The sequence below is a fragment of the Cyanistes caeruleus genome, chromosome 4 (genome assembly GCF_971803275.1).
Source record: "Cyanistes caeruleus chromosome 4, bCyaCae1.hap1.1, whole genome shotgun sequence".
Taxonomy (NCBI): domain Eukaryota; kingdom Metazoa; phylum Chordata; class Aves; order Passeriformes; family Paridae; genus Cyanistes; species Cyanistes caeruleus.
The window spans coordinates 3,876,338-3,893,076 of NC_141704.1; the positions used below are offsets into that span (position 1 = coordinate 3,876,338).

General features: G+C 48.1%; 1 long non-coding RNA gene and 4 pseudogenes across 1 annotated transcript; 4 read left to right on the plus strand and 1 right to left on the minus strand.

Moving 5' to 3' along the window:
- The first annotated feature begins 3,968 nt into the window (after nt 1-3,968).
- LOC147653390 (5S ribosomal RNA) lies at nt 3,969-4,087 on the plus strand (annotated as a pseudogene).
- A 290-nt stretch (nt 4,088-4,377) lies between these two features.
- On the plus strand, nt 4,378-4,497 carry LOC147653391 (5S ribosomal RNA; annotated as a pseudogene).
- Nucleotides 4,498-4,788: 291 nt separating this feature from the next.
- Nucleotides 4,789-4,908, plus strand: LOC111923241 (5S ribosomal RNA; annotated as a pseudogene).
- A 412-nt stretch (nt 4,909-5,320) lies between these two features.
- Nucleotides 5,321-8,664, minus strand: LOC147653392 (uncharacterized). Its single transcript, XR_015286058.1, has 3 exons — nt 6,530-8,664; nt 6,006-6,375; nt 5,321-5,882 (listed from the first exon to the last, which is right to left on the minus strand). It is a non-coding gene; the product is annotated as an uncharacterized LOC147653392 (long non-coding RNA).
- Nucleotides 8,665-10,746: 2,082 nt separating this feature from the next.
- On the plus strand, nt 10,747-10,866 carry LOC111923243 (5S ribosomal RNA; annotated as a pseudogene).
- Nucleotides 10,867-16,739: the final 5,873 nt, after the last annotated feature.

Below are 16,739 nucleotides of genomic sequence, written 5' to 3' on the forward strand. Positions count from 1 at the left end.
GCTCAGGCAGGGCTGCAAATAAAACCCAAGGGCTTTAGTAACTAAACACCAGAAATTCATTAGATGAAAACAAAGCATGTAGTTATTCCTGGAAATAGAGTGTTCCCTTTAACCAGAAGAGATGTTGGTTCCAGGTTTTGGCTAAATAGGGCTGCCTAAAAGTGAAGAGCGTTTTAGACCAGCAAAGGGAAGATTTAGAGTGAGACCATCACCCAATCAGGCTAATTAAATGCAAATAAAGACAGATGTTGCAAAAGAATAAGCTACAAAGATCAGTAATGAGATCTTTGCTGCTCAAAGCACTCCTCAAATAGCTGTGACTGAAAAATGAGTTGGTGAAAATTATAAGTCTATGCACAGAAAATTCTTAAGCAGAAGATGCTGTGATAGTTTTTTTCCTTTCCACTATTTTGATTTTTAGCTGGCTCCAGAGCTCAAACATCCAGATGCTGGATGTACAGTTCTGGAGCTTCTGTCTTTGCATATATGAATTAATATGTATGGAAAAATGAAAAACATGATTTCTTATGTTCCAGTTATGTTTAGAGAGTCCTTCCAAGTCTATTCTGAGTTTTTATAGATATACAGAGAGGGAGGGAGTATCCCTGTGCTAGTGAGCTTTGTGTAATTACCTTTTGCCACATCATCTACAGTGACTTCAGGTTTACAGTTTCTTGAAAGAAGTTAAGCATCTCAATATTCTGACAATATTAAGCAGTTAGTTACAGCTGGCATTGACATTATACCTAATTACACAAAACCAGTCTTTCTAAGTAGACAGCAGCTTTGAAGGCTTTGAAACACCACTGGGAAACACAAACCACATGGATTTAGGAGAACTTGGGCTGTGTTCTAATCCCATCTTGAGTAAATTTGATCTTATTTTACCTGGGGACCTGGATATCTAGAGGGTTCAGTGATGGGTTTTGTAGATGACAGGCCCCTCCATTCTCTAAGCACTGCAGAACACATCTGCAATAAGTCATTCATGCATGGGGAAGGCAAGAAGCTTATGAGAAGGGCTGAAGAAGTCAGATGGCATTTTGAGTTCTCATGTGTGATTCCTTCATTGAGTTAAAATCTGGCCGTGCTCCTTGTGCACCCAAAAGTTGTCAGTTCTGTTTCTTTTCCATCATTGTACATGCCTTTTGCTTGTCTGATTTTCTCTGCATCTTCAGAATTTGTTTACAGACATCCACATTTAAAGAGATTAAAAGGAAATACTGAATAATTCATTAAAATGAAGAATTGAACTGCAGTGACCTTTATGTTAATAAAAGTGCCCCTTTCCTCTGTGCAAACACTTTAGCCTATGCAAAGCAGGGAATTCACTGCATCTGTTGAATTCACAAGTGGTTTTTTGTTGGTTTTTTTTTTTTTTGTTTCTGTTTGTTTTGTTTTAAATAACTGCCTAATAGCTGGAACCAGCATTGTGTTCCTCCTGCTGACTCACTGGTTTGTAAAAGCTCTACGATGAGTGTGACATCTTTAAACACCACAGAATATACTGTTTCCTTTCAGCCGGGCATAATCTGCAATGATTCAACTCCTGTAAAAGAACCATGTGGGGAAAAGTATCCCAGCTGAATACATCACCCTCCATACCTCCAGCCTCTGTGCCTTGCACCTGATGGTGCTGCTGTGCCATTCAAATGCTACTCACTATGGCAATCCATGAAAGGATTCCGCCTTTGTTTCAAAAATAGTGCAATGAATGTGGAATTTAGCTGAGGCAAAAGAGTCCATGCTCATTAAAGTGGATAATTCCAGTTCTTGCCTCTGCTAGGATGTGGCGTGTAGTGACACTAACTACAAAGTGCTTATATAGGGGTTGTGATCCAGAGGGGCCTGGACAGGCTGGAGAAGTGGGTCTCTGCAAACCTGGTGAAGTTCAAAAAGGCCAAGTGCAAGGTCCTGCACCTGGGTTGAGGCAATCCCAAGCACAAACACATTGTGGAGGGCGAACAGATTGAGAGTAGCCCTGAGGAGAAAACTTGGGGTGCTGGTGGATGAGAAGCTCAGAATATCTGGGTAATGTGCACTCACAGCCTGAAAGCTCAGCCACATCCTAAGCTGCATCTCAAGTGTGACCAGCAGGATGTGGGAGGGGATTCTGGGCCTCTGCTCTGTCCTGATGAGATTCCACCCTCAGTGCTGCTTTCAGTTCTGGAGCCCCCAGCACAGGAAGGATGTGGAGCTTTTGGAGTGAGTCCAGACGAGGTGATGAAGATGCTTAAAGGGCTGCAGCCTGTCTGGAGCCAGGCTGGGAGAGCTGGCAGTGTTCACGTGGAGAAGGCTCCAGAAAGACCCCAGAGTCCCTTCCAGGGCCTAAAGGGGCTCCAGGAGAGCTGGAGAGGGACTTGGGACAAGGCATAGAGTGAAAGGACAAGGGGGAATGGCTGTAAACTAAAAGAGAGCAGGTTTACATTAGATATTAGAAAGAAATACATTATTGTGTAAAAAATGGAATTGATTTGTGCTAATTAAATTGTAACTGTTATTAAAGTTATTATTAGAAACTATGAAGAATCAGTGTTATAAAGCAGATGTACCACTTCTGCAGATGTTACATGTCAAAATTAAGGTACAGGATGCAGTTTAGAAGATAAATGGCGTCTCAAGACCAAAATGGCCTTGAGATGGACCAAAATTTGAACAAATTTAGGCATTGGGCCTTAAGATTAGTAAATATAAGGCTAATTAGTAGACTAAGATAACACAATGCTTAGTACACATGCACAAACCTGTAAGGTTATCCAAAGGACAATGAGGAAGAGAAGTCTTTGCCAAAAGACCACCAAAAGAAGACTAAAGACCCACTAACAACAAGTGAGGCATGCGCCATGAAGAAAAGTGACGTAAAGTCAGAAAAATCAGAAATAGGAGGAAACTTAAGGGAAACATTAATGAATATGTATAACCATACAGTATGTAAGTTTAGCTTGAAGTGCTTTTTTTTGTATGTGAAGTGGGGTGAGAAACACCCCCTGTACCCCAGTCAGTTTTGCTTATGCCTTAAACATTTGTTAACGCTGGCCAATTATATTCACATATATATATATATAAAAATAAATGTATATCATAATATATCTATTAAATGATACCTTTTTACTAAATTGTGTTATTTTATTATTTTATATTCAATTCATAAAAGTATATTATCAATCAATTAGATTGAATGTTTGGAAATTTAAAAGTCATTTATAACATTGTGAGGGTGGGGAAGCCCTGGAACACAGTGCCCAGAGAAGCTGTGGCTGCACCATCCCTGGAAGTGTCCAAGGCCAGGTTGGACAGGGCTTGGAGCAACCTGGGATAGTGGAAGGTGTCTCTGCCCATGGTAAGGGGTGGAACAAAGTGGTCTATAAGGTCCTTTCCAACATAAGATTTTACATAGGGAAACCATTATAATGTAGTATATTGTTTGAATGTATCAAACAGTGAAAGGTGAAAAATCCACACACTAATTAAACCCCATATCACAGCCTGGAAAAAAACACATAGATGTAAACCATGTGCAAGACTGAGTATTCATGGAGAACAGAGGCTGATTTTGAGGTGGTTTTTTTTGTGTTTGTTTTTATTTTTTTTTTATTTGCTGTCTAATTTAGGGGAAGTCTTTCTGTGGTCATCATGGAAAAAGGGAGACTGTCTGGGAATACTGGGTGTTGCAGGCTTCTCTTGCTAAGTGCTGGCGATGGACCGGGAAGTCCCTTGTTTTGCTTGGGCAGCTTTGGAGAAGGGCTGAGGGGGCTGGTAGGCGTAGGATGTGTCCCATTTTGCCATCCTTAGTGTGGCTCTTGTGACTTTCATGCATTACATGTCGTCGTGTCAGGCTGTAGGTTCCGGAGTGCTAGTGCGTGGACTTGTTTCCCGCGTGGTGTGTCTGTGAAGGGGTGGAAAAGGGCAAGTAGGTGGTGGCTCAGCAAGAAATGCTGAGTGTACTGCACCTACGGCGAGTGTGGTGCACCTACGGCTATACCATGCTGAGGACGCCCGATCCCCTCTGATCTCGGAAACTAAGCCGGGTCGGGCCCGGTTAGTACTTGGATGCGAGACCGCCCGGAAATACCGGATGCTGTAGGTGGTTTTTTTTTTTGCTTTGTGCTGACGTCTGGAATGAAAGTTGCCTTGTTTTGGTGCGGAGCCTTGGCGTGGGGGAAGAAAGCAAGGACACGCGTGGCTTGTATTCCTTTTGTGGCTTGTGTGCCATGCTTCTTGAGGCTCTTCTGCTTTGTGTGCCTTGTGTGTGCTGTGTGGTGTTGGGGCCGGCTGTCGGTTCTGCTGTTGCCATGGGCAGCCCTGGTGCCCGAGGGGTTTGTTTGTGAGGGTGTGGGGCAGGGCAGGAAGGTGAGCACTGCTGAGGGTGCTTGTGGTGCCTACGGTCATACCACCCTGAGAAAGGCCCGATCCCGTCTGATCTCGGAAGGTAAGTAGGGTCGGGCCCGGTTAGTACTTGGATGCGAGACTGCCTGGGAATACCTGGTGCTGTAGATATTTTTTTTTTTTTGCTTTGTGCTGACGTCTGGAATGAAAGTTGCCTTGTTTTGGTGCGGAGCCTTGGCGTGGGGGAAGAAAGCAAGGACACGCGTGGCTTGTATTCCTTTTGTGGCTTATGTGCCTTGCTTCTTGAGGCTCTTCTGCTTTGTGTGCCTTGTGTGTGCTGTGTGGTGTTGGGGCCGGCTGTCGGTTCTGCTGTTGCCATGGGCAGCCCTGGTGCCCGAGGGGTTTGTTTGTGAGGGTGTGGGGCAGGGCAGGAAGGTGAGCACTGCTGAGGGTGCTTGTGGTGCCTACGGCCATACCACCCTGAGAAAGGCCCGATCCCGTCTGATCTCGGAAGGTAAATAGGGTCAGGCCAGGTTAGTACTTGGATGGGAGACTGCCTGGGAAGACTGTGTGCTGTAGGCCTTTTTTTTTTTGCTTTGTGCCGACGTCTGGAATGAAAGTTGCCCTGTTTTGGTGTGAAGCCTTTAGGTTTTCAAGCAAGGCGAGCACCCTGACTCAGAAGCCAGCACGGTGGCTCTCCTTGGCCACGCAGATCATTTACCCACAAGACATCAATGTGATGGATGGCGTAGAATCGTGTTTTATTGCAGGAGAATTTAACATTTTATAACCTAGGGTCATTGTGTTACTCTTATCTGCTTTCAACACAGCTAGGTGCTATTGGCTAATTGCAGAGGTTATTACCATATTACGGAGAGGGGATTTACTAACTTTCCGTAACATCCCGAAGTCTTCCGAACTGCCATGCCCTAGAGTACAACATATTCCCCTCTCTCTATGAATAACTAACTTGCTAGAATACAAGGTATATTAGTTTTAAAAAATTCTAATGTTATTTTCTATATACATATCTCTAAACACTTTGTCTAATTTATCTATATTACAAAAGTTTTAAAAATGAATAATATAAACTTAAGTAAAATATAGGATACACTATACTTAACTAAAAAGCTAAAAGCTTATAAAATGGATACTACAGTTTTCATTAGTAAATATGAGGCACAGGCGGTACCTAAGTGTATTTTTAGAGCATCTGTTGCCTTTCTATAAGCAGAATGTTAACTTTTTCTCATCGTCTCTTAACAAAGGACACAAGCTTATTTAAAATACATGGTCCAAAGATTAGCGCAAGTAATATCATCACAACTGGTCCAATCCGGGTAGACACCAGGGTGGTCAGCCACAGAGATTGGTCAAACCAAGACTGGAACCAGCTTTGCTGAGCTTCTCTCTCTGCCTTCCATTGAGACAGCCTATCTCATAGCTCTGCCATGGTGTCTCTCACTACTCCGGTGTGGTCTGCGTAGAAGCAGCGCTCTTCTTTCAGGGCGATACAGAGGCCTCCTTGCTGCATGAATAGAAGGTCGAGACCTGTTCTGCAAAACAACTTCAGAGAGTGAGGAGACTGACTTTTCTAAAAAGGATATGGATTTCTCAATTCTCTGTAGATCCTCATCTACAGTCATCTGTAGCTGAGAGAGACCCCGACTCTGGGTTACCACGGTGGAGACACCCGTGGCTGCATCGGTCGCTCCCAAGCCAAGCAGCATTGCTATTGACAGTCCTGTCAGCAGCTCCCTTTTCTGAAGGCGGCCTACTTGCTCAAGGTACTGGTTCACTTCTTCTCTGGGGTGGTATAGGACTCTGGGGATGGTAACAGCTAATACACAAAAGTCTACAGAGGAGTTAAAGCTTTGGGTATAAATGCAAGGGCTAGACTATTAAAACACTTGCTCTATGGAGTTGAAACTGAGATGCATACAGCCTGCCAGCCCCAGGTTACTTGCAGAAACTTGTCTGCTTTTGGTGGTGCTCACCTGTTACTCAGGACTATTGTTTTGTACCCCCAATAGCCACAAAACCAATACCCTGGTTGGTGGCAGTAGTCTTTGCCTGGGTTGGTGGCTGGGCTCAAACACATTGACTTTTGGCCAGTTCAATGTACCAGAGTGACCCATATGTTCTGTCACTTTTGGATGTTAGTTAGCAGACAGTTGGTCATGACTATAAATAGCACAATTACTATAAGCAGTTTACCATGTAAATGACACCATACTTGCAAACTCACAGGTAAAACTTTAATGTTAAATGAACTTTCAAAGATGCTTACACTACCTCTTGAAGGGGAAATAATTATACTTTATACTAACATAACAATTATTACACAGGCTAAACACTTTACCTTAAACTGTTATCTAACTACTTTTAACACACGTGCTCTGGTATATATGTAGTCTAAGCGTGAAAGCAATTTGCTGAAAGGGTAAACACACAACTACAATTTGCTTTATATACAGTTAAGATGGAGTCTCTACACTTCTTAGATCTTCTGCAGAATTTCTCTAACACGATTCAGTCCTGGAACGTTCACTGCTCCCATGATGTCAGCTGGCAGCTGATCGGTGACTGAGGGCTTTGATGTTCAAGTTGTTCTTGAGATCTTTCTAAATCTTAAAACAAAGGATAACTGAAAAATTGGTAGAGACACAACATCATAATAACAACATAAAAATTCTGTTGGCAACTGTCTGTATAGTGTTCAGACACAACTGTGTCCTGACAGGTCCACTTTTGATCCGTGTCTGGAGTACCAAAGCTGTCTGGTGGCTTCTCTGTTCACTGGATCTCATGTGTTCAGAGACAGACAGTCTGGTCAGATGAACAGGTGACCTTTTTGAACCTGCCAACAAAACACAGGCACTTCTCTCCTTGAAGTTAATGAATTACACTAATCAAAATGCTTTCAGGGCATCAATCTCCCCCGTTTTCTTAAAAAAAATAAAAATGAGATGTACTTCTGTTCAACATTAACACAAAACTATATACACAATTAGTAAGAACTTATAGCAGTTAAAAATCAGTTAAATCATAAACATTATTAATAACATATGTAATATAAAACTACTGTTAATTACTAAAATACTGCACCAGCATCTCATAGTTAACAAACAAACAGAAACAAAAAATCATCAGTGAAGGATTGGATAATCACCTCCAGAAATGATTCTCCAAGCTCACTTTAAAATTGATCCAGCTGTCATATTAATAGGGTCAAATTGCTGAGTCAAAAAGTGACTCAAATACTGATTTGGTACAGAAAACATCTGGATCTGCTGGCAAACATTCTGTCCAGGTAAAGTCAAGGCTTGGCCAGGGCCTTAGGCTTTAAACTGGAAAGATAACATATTTCTAGAATAAGGTTCTCAATAGCAGCAGCTATGAGATGCTTACAGCACAGCAAACTGTTAAAATGCATTTGGACAAAGCAAATGATCAGAAGCCTTAGGTACCAGACCAACTAAACCATGAAGCAGTTGGTTTAATCTGAAGCCTCTCCCATGACAGCTGACCCTCAGCAATGGTACATTTTAAAATTCTGGAAACACTAAAAAATAAAAAAGCTATAACAAATGAAACTGCAGAGATTGCAACAATCCAATAGAACTCCTGATGAACACAAGGGTGTCACAGACTGCATTCACTTCTATCCACAAGCAGGTGTTCATCAGTGTTCTATCACAGTTGTTTCAGTTGTAGCTATCTTCATTTCTCTAAGAAAAATAACTATACTTCGTACTTTAGACAAGTGTCTCCAATAAAACATAAAAAAATTTAAATTAAACAATATTTTAACCTAGCAATAATTATTTATGACAAAAAGAAATAACAAAACTTAACTTTAAAAGAATATCCAAGTTATACAACTTAACTTAAAAACATTCAAGCTTAAACATAATAAAACTTGACTATTTTTAATTCTATTAACACTTTTTAAAACCACAAATCTCTTCTGTAGATAACATTAATTGGAAGGTTTTCTTAGAAGCTGTAAATCACACCATATTTTAACTTTAGGTTTTAAAACTAATTATTGCAAGGTAACTTCTGTTAATATTTACTTTAAACATCTTTTTTTGAAAAGGGGCTTTTTAAACTTTCAAAGAATCACAATAATTTCTCTAGAAAATCCTAAAAACTGCAACTGCATAAACTCATAATTACTAAAAACACAAAATTAACTGTAAAAGGGTATATAAAAACATTTTGAAAACCCAATAAAACATGACTTTGTAACAAACTGGGTATTATCCCGGTGCTTTTTCTTAGAGACGGAGCAGGGGGGGGTGAACTGCCCACTCTGTTTCTGCAGCTCTGCTCTTATATTTACTCTCGCAGAGAGGAAAAACGGAGAGAGAGGAACAATTTCTCTCTTGCTGTTAAACTCTCTGTCACCCCTCAGACACCCAAACTGGGAATACTAATGCATCTGGGGCAACCCAGGTGGCACATTCTGCTCTTATCTGACCCCAGTCTGTGAGAGGGGTATCTTCTCTCGGTTCTTTTTTAATGTGGAGTAGGGTATTCTTGTTTCTCTTTATTGTTTCTTCTTCTGAGGACTCGGGCTCTGACCATTCGCCGCTAGTATCTCCTTCAGAGTCAGAGTTCGACTGGCTGGCTACTTCCTGTTTCCCGTGCCTTTTTGTTGGGCTCTGGCCCCGCCTGCCAGCCCTGTGGGCGGGCCATTCCCTCCCTCCTGGCTCTCCCCGCCTTTGGGTCCACCCTCCACTCCGCCTTTCACCCCACCTTTCACTTCGCCCTTCACTCCGGGCTTTGTTCTGCCCTTTGTTCTCCCCTCTTCTCTCTCCATTTGCATTCCAATCTCTCTGTACCCATTCCCCACATTCTTCTCCGCATTTCTTGTCTCTTTCAACCTCCCAACTGTCGTTCTCTTGGGAATGGCGAGAAGAAACGACACAGACTCTCTAGGAGTCAATCAGGAGAATTTCTCTTAGTTTATTACTTCAGGTCTTTTTTATAGACCGATACGTGGAAAGTATAGAAAGGAAACTCTTATTGGTTAGCAAACTAATACATTACCATCATTGGTCAGTGGGGCACACCACCCCTCGACCTTCTCCTGCAAAGAAAACAAGGAACACCTGCAAGGCTGTTTTCTGTCTCTGAGGATTGTTTTAAATCCTCCTTAAGATTTCCCAGGCCACTTTCTCAGGCAAGACTGAGAAAGCTATGCAGCCTGTAATTTTCGCAGGCACTGTGCTTCTCTGTTTCACAGTTAGCATTCATACCCAACTGTGCCCATCTCTCAAGGCCAGCCTTTGTTCTTTGTTAAAGACATTTCTTTTCTACTCCATAACTTTTTTCTCAGCACCATCTTCAAGTCCCTGGGGAGATGTTTCCCCTCTTACCTTCTCTGCCACACCTCTGGTTTCTTCTGTTAACTTTTTCCAAAAATCTTCTGCTATCCGTTGTTTCTCTGAGAGCAGACAAGGATTTGGGGACCGAGGGGACTCCCGGGCCCCGCCCCGGCTCAGCTGAACTTCTCCCGTCTGGGGGCTGTGAAATCTGAGTGGCCATTCTGACCCCAAATTTCAGGGTGGCCAACATACAGTTCCTTGCCACTCCCCATATTTCTTTGGCAAGGGTTTTAGTACATCTGTCCCACACCTTAGGGTGGATAAACTTTACAAGCTGATTTATGACCCAATATGCAAAAGCTGTATAACAGCAAGTGTAAAATCCTTAGATTTACAATCTACCCCCCACTGGTTATATAATTCAGATACGACCTTTATCAACGATTCCATCTTCGCTCAGGATGCAGGGACCTCTCTCTCTGCCCAGCTGTCCTGGCCACTCCTTCTGTATTTCAGGGAATCCTCGCTTTCTGGGTTTGAATCCTGCTTTTCCTCCCAGGTTTCGGCACCATATATAGCTTTTCAAGCAAGGCAGACACCCTGGTTCAGAAGCCAGCACAGTGGCTCACCTTGGCCACACAGATCATAACCCATGAGACATCAATGGTGTTTATTGCAGGGGAATTTAACAGTTTATAACCTAGGGTTACTGTGCTACACCCAACTGCATTCATCACAGCTAGGTGCTATTGCTAATTGCAGGGGTCATTACCATACTATAGAGAGAGGGTTTACTAACTTTCCGTAACATCCCGAAGTCTTCCAAGCTGCCATGCCCTACAGCTACAGGAGCCTTGGCGAGGGGGAAGAAAACAAGGACACACGTGGCTTATGTTCCTTTTGTGGCTTGTGTGCCTTGCTTCTTGAGGCTCTTCTGCTTTGTGTGCCTTGTGTATGCTGTGTGATGTTGGGGTAACCTGCTGGTTCTGCTGTTGCCATGAACAGCCCTAGTGCCCAAAGGGGTTTGTTTGTGAGGGTGTAGGCAAGGGCTGGAAGGTGAGCACTGCTGAGGGTGCTTGTGGTGCCTACGGCCATACCACCCTGAGAAAGGCCCGATCCCGTCTGATCTCGGAAGGTAAGCAGGGTCGGGCCCGGTTAGTACTTCGATGGGAGACCACCATGGAAAACCGGGTTACCGGGAGGCTGTTTTTGCTGCATGCCAGCAGCAGGAATGAAAGTTGCCTTTTTTTTTTTCTGGGGAGCAATGGCGAGACGGAGGAAAGCGTGGGCACGCGTGGCTTGTATGCCTTTAGTGTTACGTGCTTTCTGGGCCCTGCGTGCTTTTGTGGGTGTGGCTTTTTTTTTTTTTTTTTACCTGCGTGGCTTCTGCGCTGTTAGGTGCGGCTCCAGGTTCCACGGTAGTCGTGGTTGCCTCTGGTTCCCGTGCCAAATGAGTGAGGGCGGGAAGGTGGTGGCTTGTGCTCGAGAGTGCTGCTGGAGGCGACTGTGGTGCCTTTGGCCAGAGCACCCTGAGAACGCCCGATCCCGTCTGTGATAGATGGGAGAGCGGCTAGGAATTTCAGGTGCTGTTGGCCTCTTTTTGCTGTGCGCTGGCAACCGGACGGAAAGCCTCTCCTTTTTCCTGTGCGAGCATGGCCATCAGGAGGAGGGCGAGTTGATGCGTGGTTGTGGGCCTTGTGTGCCTTGCCTGGTGTGGCTTTTTGTGCCTCGTGTGGCCGGTGTGGTGTTAGGTCCGGCTGCGGCTTCTGGTGTGGTGGTGGGTGCATGTGGTACCCGTGTCAAGTGAGTGAGGGCGAGAAGGTGGCGAGCTTCACGCTCAAGAGGGCTGCCGGAGGCAACTCTGGTGCCTCCGGCTAGACCGGCCTGGTGGCGCCCCATGCCTGCGGCTGTTGGAACCTAAGCAGGGTGGGGTTTGGTTAGTACATGGATGGGTGACCGCCATGGAAAACCCGGTTGCCGGGAGGCTGTTTTTGCTGCATGCTGGCGGCGGGAATGAAAGTTGCCTTTTTTTTTCTGCGGAGCCTTGTCGAGGGAGAGGAAAGAGTGGGCACGCGTGGCTTGTATGCCTTTAGTGTTACGTGCTTTCTGGGCCCTGCGTGCCTTTGCGGCTGTGTTTTTTTTATTTTTTTTTTTTTTGCCTGCGTGGCTTGTGCGTTTTTAGGTGCGGCTCCAGGTTCTGGGCTAGTCGTGGTTGCCTCTGGTTCCTGTGCCGAATGAGTGAGGGCGGGAAGGTGGTGGCTTGTGCTCGAGAGTGCTGCTGGAGGCGAGTCTGGTGCCTATGGCCATAGTACTCTGAGAACGCCCGATCCCGTCTGTGATAGATGGGAGAGCGGCTGTGAATTTCAGGTTCTGTTGGCCTTTTTTTGCTGTGCGCTGGCAACCGGACGGAAAGCCTCTCCTTCTTGCATCGCCATCTTGGCCATCAGGAGGAGGGCGAGTTGATGCGTGGTGGTGGGCCTTGTGTGCCTTGCCTGGTGTGGCTTTTTGTGCCTCGTGTGGTCGGTGTGGTGTTAGGTCCGGCTGCGGCTTCTGGTGTGGTGGTGGGTGCGTGCGGTACCCGTGTCGAGTGAGTGAGGGCGAGAAGGTGGCGCGCCTCACGCTCAAGAGGGCTGCCGGAGGCAACTCTGGTGCCTCCGGCTAGACCGGCCTGGTGGCGCCCCATGCCTGCGGCTGTTGGAACCTAAGCAGGGTGGGGTTTGGTTAGTACATGGATGGGTGACCGCCATGGAAAACCCGGTTGCCGGGAGGCTGTTTTTGCTGCATGCTGGCGGCGGGAATGAAAGTTGCCTTTTTTTTTCTGCGGAGCCTTGTCGAGGGAGAGGAAAGAGTGGGCACGCGTGGCTTGTATGCCTTTAGTGTTACGTGCTTTCTGGGCCCTGCGTGCCTTTGCGGCTGTTTTTTTTATTTTTTTTTTTTTTGCCTGCGTGGCTTGTGCGTTTTTAGGTGCGGCTCCAGGTTCTGGGCTAGTCGTGGTTGCCTCTGGTTCCTGTGCTGAATGAGTGAGGGCGGGAAGGTGGTGGCTTGTGCTCGAGAGTGCTGCTGGAGGTGAGTCTGGTGCCTATGGCCATAGCACCCTGAGAACGCCCGATCCCGTCTGTGATAGATGGGAGAGCGGGCGTGAATTTCAGGTTCTGTTGACCTTTTTTTGCTGCGCGCTGGCAACCGGACGGAAAGCCTCTCCTTCTTGCATCGCCATCTTGGCCATCAGGAAAAGGGCGAGTTGATGCGTGGTTGTGGGCCTTGTGTGCCTTGCCTGGTGTGGCTTTTTGTGCCTCGTGTGGTCGGTGTGGTGTTAGGTCCGGCTGCGGCTTCTGGTGTGGTGGTGGGTGCGTGCGGTACCCTTTGTCGAGTGAGTGAGGGCGAGAAGGTGGCGCGCCTCACGCTCAAGAGGGCTGCCGGAGGCAACTCTGGTGCCTCCGGCTAGACCGGCCTGGTGGCGCCCCATGCCTGCGGCTGTTGGAAGCTAAGCAGGGTGGGGTTTGGTTAGTACATGGATGGGTGACCGCCATGGAAAACCCGGTTGCCGGGAGGCTGTTTTTGCTGCATGCTGGCGGCGGGAATGAAAGTTGCCTTTTTTTTTCTGCGGAGCCTTGGCTAGCGGGAGTAAAGCGTGGGCACGCGTGGCTTGTATGCCTTTAGTGTTGCGTGCTTTCTGGGCCCTGCGTGCCTTTGCGGGTGTGGCTTTTTTTTTATTTTTTTATTTTATTTTTTTTTGCCTGCATGGCTTGTGCGTTTTTAGGTGCGGTTCCAGCTTCCAGGGTAGTCGTGGTTGCCTCTGGTTCCTGTGCCGAATGAGTGAGGGCGGGAAGGTGGTGGCTTGTGCTTGAGAGTGCTGCTGGAGGCGAGTCTGGTGCCTATGGCCATAGCACCCTTAGAACGCCCGATCCCGTCTGTGATAGATGGGAGAGCGGCCGATAATTTCAGGTTCTGTTGACCTTTTTTTGCTGTGCGCTGGCAACCGGGCTTAAAGCCTCTCCTTCTTGCATCGCCATCTTGGCCATCAGGAGGAGGGCGAGTTGATGCGTGGTTGTGGGCCTTGTGTGCCTTGCCTGGTGTGGCTTTTTGTGCCTCGTGTGGTCGGTGTGGTGTTAGGTCCGGCTGCGGCTTCTGGTGTAGTGGTGGGTGCGTGCGGTACCCATGTCGAGTGAGTGAGGGCGAGAAGGTGGCGCGCCTCACGCTCAAGAGGGCTGCCGGAGGCAACTCTGGTGCCTCCGGCTAGACCGGCCTGGTGGCGCCCCATGCCTGCGGCTGTTGGAAGCTAAGCAGGGTGGGGTTTGGTTAGTACATGGATGGGTGACCACCATGGAAAACCCGGTTGCCGGGAGGCTGTTTTTGCTGCATGCTGGCGGCGGGAATGAAAGTTGCCTTTTTTTTTCTGCGGAGCCTTGGCTAGCGGGAGTAAAGCGTGGGCACGCGTGGCTTGTATGCCTTTAGTGTTACGTGCTTTCTGGGCCCTGCGTGCCTTTGCGGGTGTGGCTTTTTTTTTATTTTTTTATTTTATTTTTTTTTGCCTGCATGGCTTGTGCGTTTTTAGGTGCGGTTCCAGCTTCCAGGGTCGTCGTGGTTGCCTCTGGTTCCTGTGCTGAATGAGTGAGGGCGGGAAGGTGGTGGCTTGTGCTCGAGAGTGCTGCTGGAGGCAAGTCTGGTGCCTATGGCCATAGCACCCTGAGAACGCCCGATCCCGTCTGTGATAGATGGGAGAGCGGGCGTGAATTTCAGGTTCTGTTGACCTTTTTTTGCTGCGCGCTGGCAACCGGACGGAAAGCCTCTCCTTCTTGCAACGCCATCTTGGCCATCAGGAGGAGGGCGAGTTGATGCGTGGTTGTGGGCCTTGTGTGCCTTTCCTGGTGTGGCTTTTTGTGCCTCGTGTGGTCGGTGTGGTGTTAGGTCCGGCTGCGGCTTCTGGTGTGGTGGTGGGTGCGTGCGGTACCCATGTCGAGTGAGTGAGGGCGAGAAGGTGGCGCGCCTCACGCTCAAGAGGGCTGCCGGAGGCAACTCTGGTGCCTCCGGCTAGACCGGCCTGGTGGCGCCCCATGCCTGCGGCTGTTGGAAGCTAAGCAGGGTGGGGTTTGGTTAGTACATGGATGGGTGACCGCCATGGAAAACCCGGTTGCCGGGAGGCTGTTTTTGCTGCATGCTGGTGGCGGGAATGAAAGTTGCCTTTTTTTTTCTGCGGAGCCTTGTCGAGGGAGAGGAAAGAGTGGGCACGCGTGGCTTGTATGCCTTTAGTGTTACGTGCTTTCTGGGCCCTGCGTGCCTTTGCGGCTGATTTTTTTATTTATTTTTTTTTTGCCTGCGTGGCTTGTGCGTGTTTAGGTGCGGCTCCAGGTTCTGGGCTAGTCGTGGTTGCCTCTGGTTCCTGTGCCGAATGAGTGAGGGCGGGAAGGTGGTGGCTTGTGCTCGAGAGTGCTGCTGGAGGCGAGTCTGGTGCCTATGGCCATAGTACTCTGAGAACGCCCGATCCCGTCTGTGATAGATGGGAGAGCGGCTGTGAATTTCAGGTTCTGTTGGCCTTTTTTTGCTGTGCGCTGGCAACCGGACGGAAAGCCTCTCCTTCTTGCATCGCCATCTTGGCCATCAGGAGGAGGGCGAGTTGATGCGTGGTGGTGGGCCTTGTGTGCCTTGCCTGGTGTGGCTTTTTGTGCCTCGTGTGGTCGGTGTGGTGTTAGGTCCGGCTGCGGCTTCTGGTGTGGTGGTGGGTGCGTGCGGTACCCGTGTCGAGTGAGTGAGGGCGAGAAGGTGGCGCGCCTCACGCTCAAGAGGGCTGCCGGAGGCAACTCTGGTGCCTCCGGCTAGACCGGCCTGGTGGCGCCCCATGCCTGCGGCTGTTGGAAGCTAAGCAGGGTGGGGTTTGGTTAGTACATGGATGGGTGACCACCATGGAAAACCCGGTTGCCGGGAGGCTGTTTTTGCTGCATGCTGGCAGCGGGAATGAAAGTTGCCTTTTTTTTTCTGCGGAGCCTTGTCGAGGGAGAGGAAAGAGTGGGCACGCGTGGCTTGTATGCCTTTAGTGTTACGTGCTTTCTGGGCCCTGCGTGCCTTTGCGGCTGTGTTTTTTTATTTTATTTTTTTTTGCCTGCGTGGCTTGTGCGTTTTTAGGTGCGGCTCCAGGTTCTGGGCTAGTCGTGGTTGCCTCTGGTTCCTGCGCCGAATGAGTGAGGGCGGGAAGGTGGTGGCTTGTGCTTGAGAGTACTGCTGGAGGTGAGTCTGGTGCCTATGGCCATAGCACCCTTAGAACGCCCGATCCCGTCTGTGATAGATGGGAGAGCGGGCGTGAATTTCAGGTTCTGTTGACCTTTTTTTGCTGCGCGCTGGCAACCGGACGGAAAGCCTCTCCTTCTTGCATCGCCATGTTGGCCATCAGGAGGAGGGCGAGTTGATGCGTGGTTGTGGGCCTTGTGTGCCTTGCCTGGTGTGGCTTTTTGTGCCTCGTGTGGTCGGTGTGGTGTTAGGTCCGGCTGCGGCTTCTGGTGTGGTGGTGGGTGCGTGCGGTACCCGTGTCGAGTGAGTGAGGGCGAGAAGGTGGCGCGCCTCACGCTCAAGAGGGCTGCCGGAGGCAACTCTGGTGCCTCCGGCTAGACCGGCCTGGTGGCGCCCCATGCCTGCGGCTGTTGGAAGCTAAGCAGGGTGGGGTTTGGTTAGTACATGGATGGGTGACCGCCATGGAAAACCCGGTTGCCGGGAGGCTGTTTTTGCTGCATGCTGGTGGCGGGAATGAAAGTTGCCTTTTTTTTTCTGCGGAGCCTTGTCGAGGGAGAGGAAAGAGTGGGCACGCGTGGCTTGTATGCCTTTAGTGTTGCGTGCTTTCTGGGCCCTGCGTGCCTTTGCGGGTGTGGCTTTTTTTTTATTTTTTTATTTTATTTTTTTTTGCCTGCATGGCTTGTGCGTTTTTAGGTGCGGTTCCAGCTTCCAGGGTAGTCGTGGTTGCCTCTGGTTCCTGTGCCGAATGAGTGAGGGCGGGAAGGTGGTGGCTTGTGCTTGAGAGTGCTGCTGGAGGCGAGTCTGGTGCCTATGGCCATAGCACCCTGAGAACGCCCGATCCCGTCTGTGATAGAT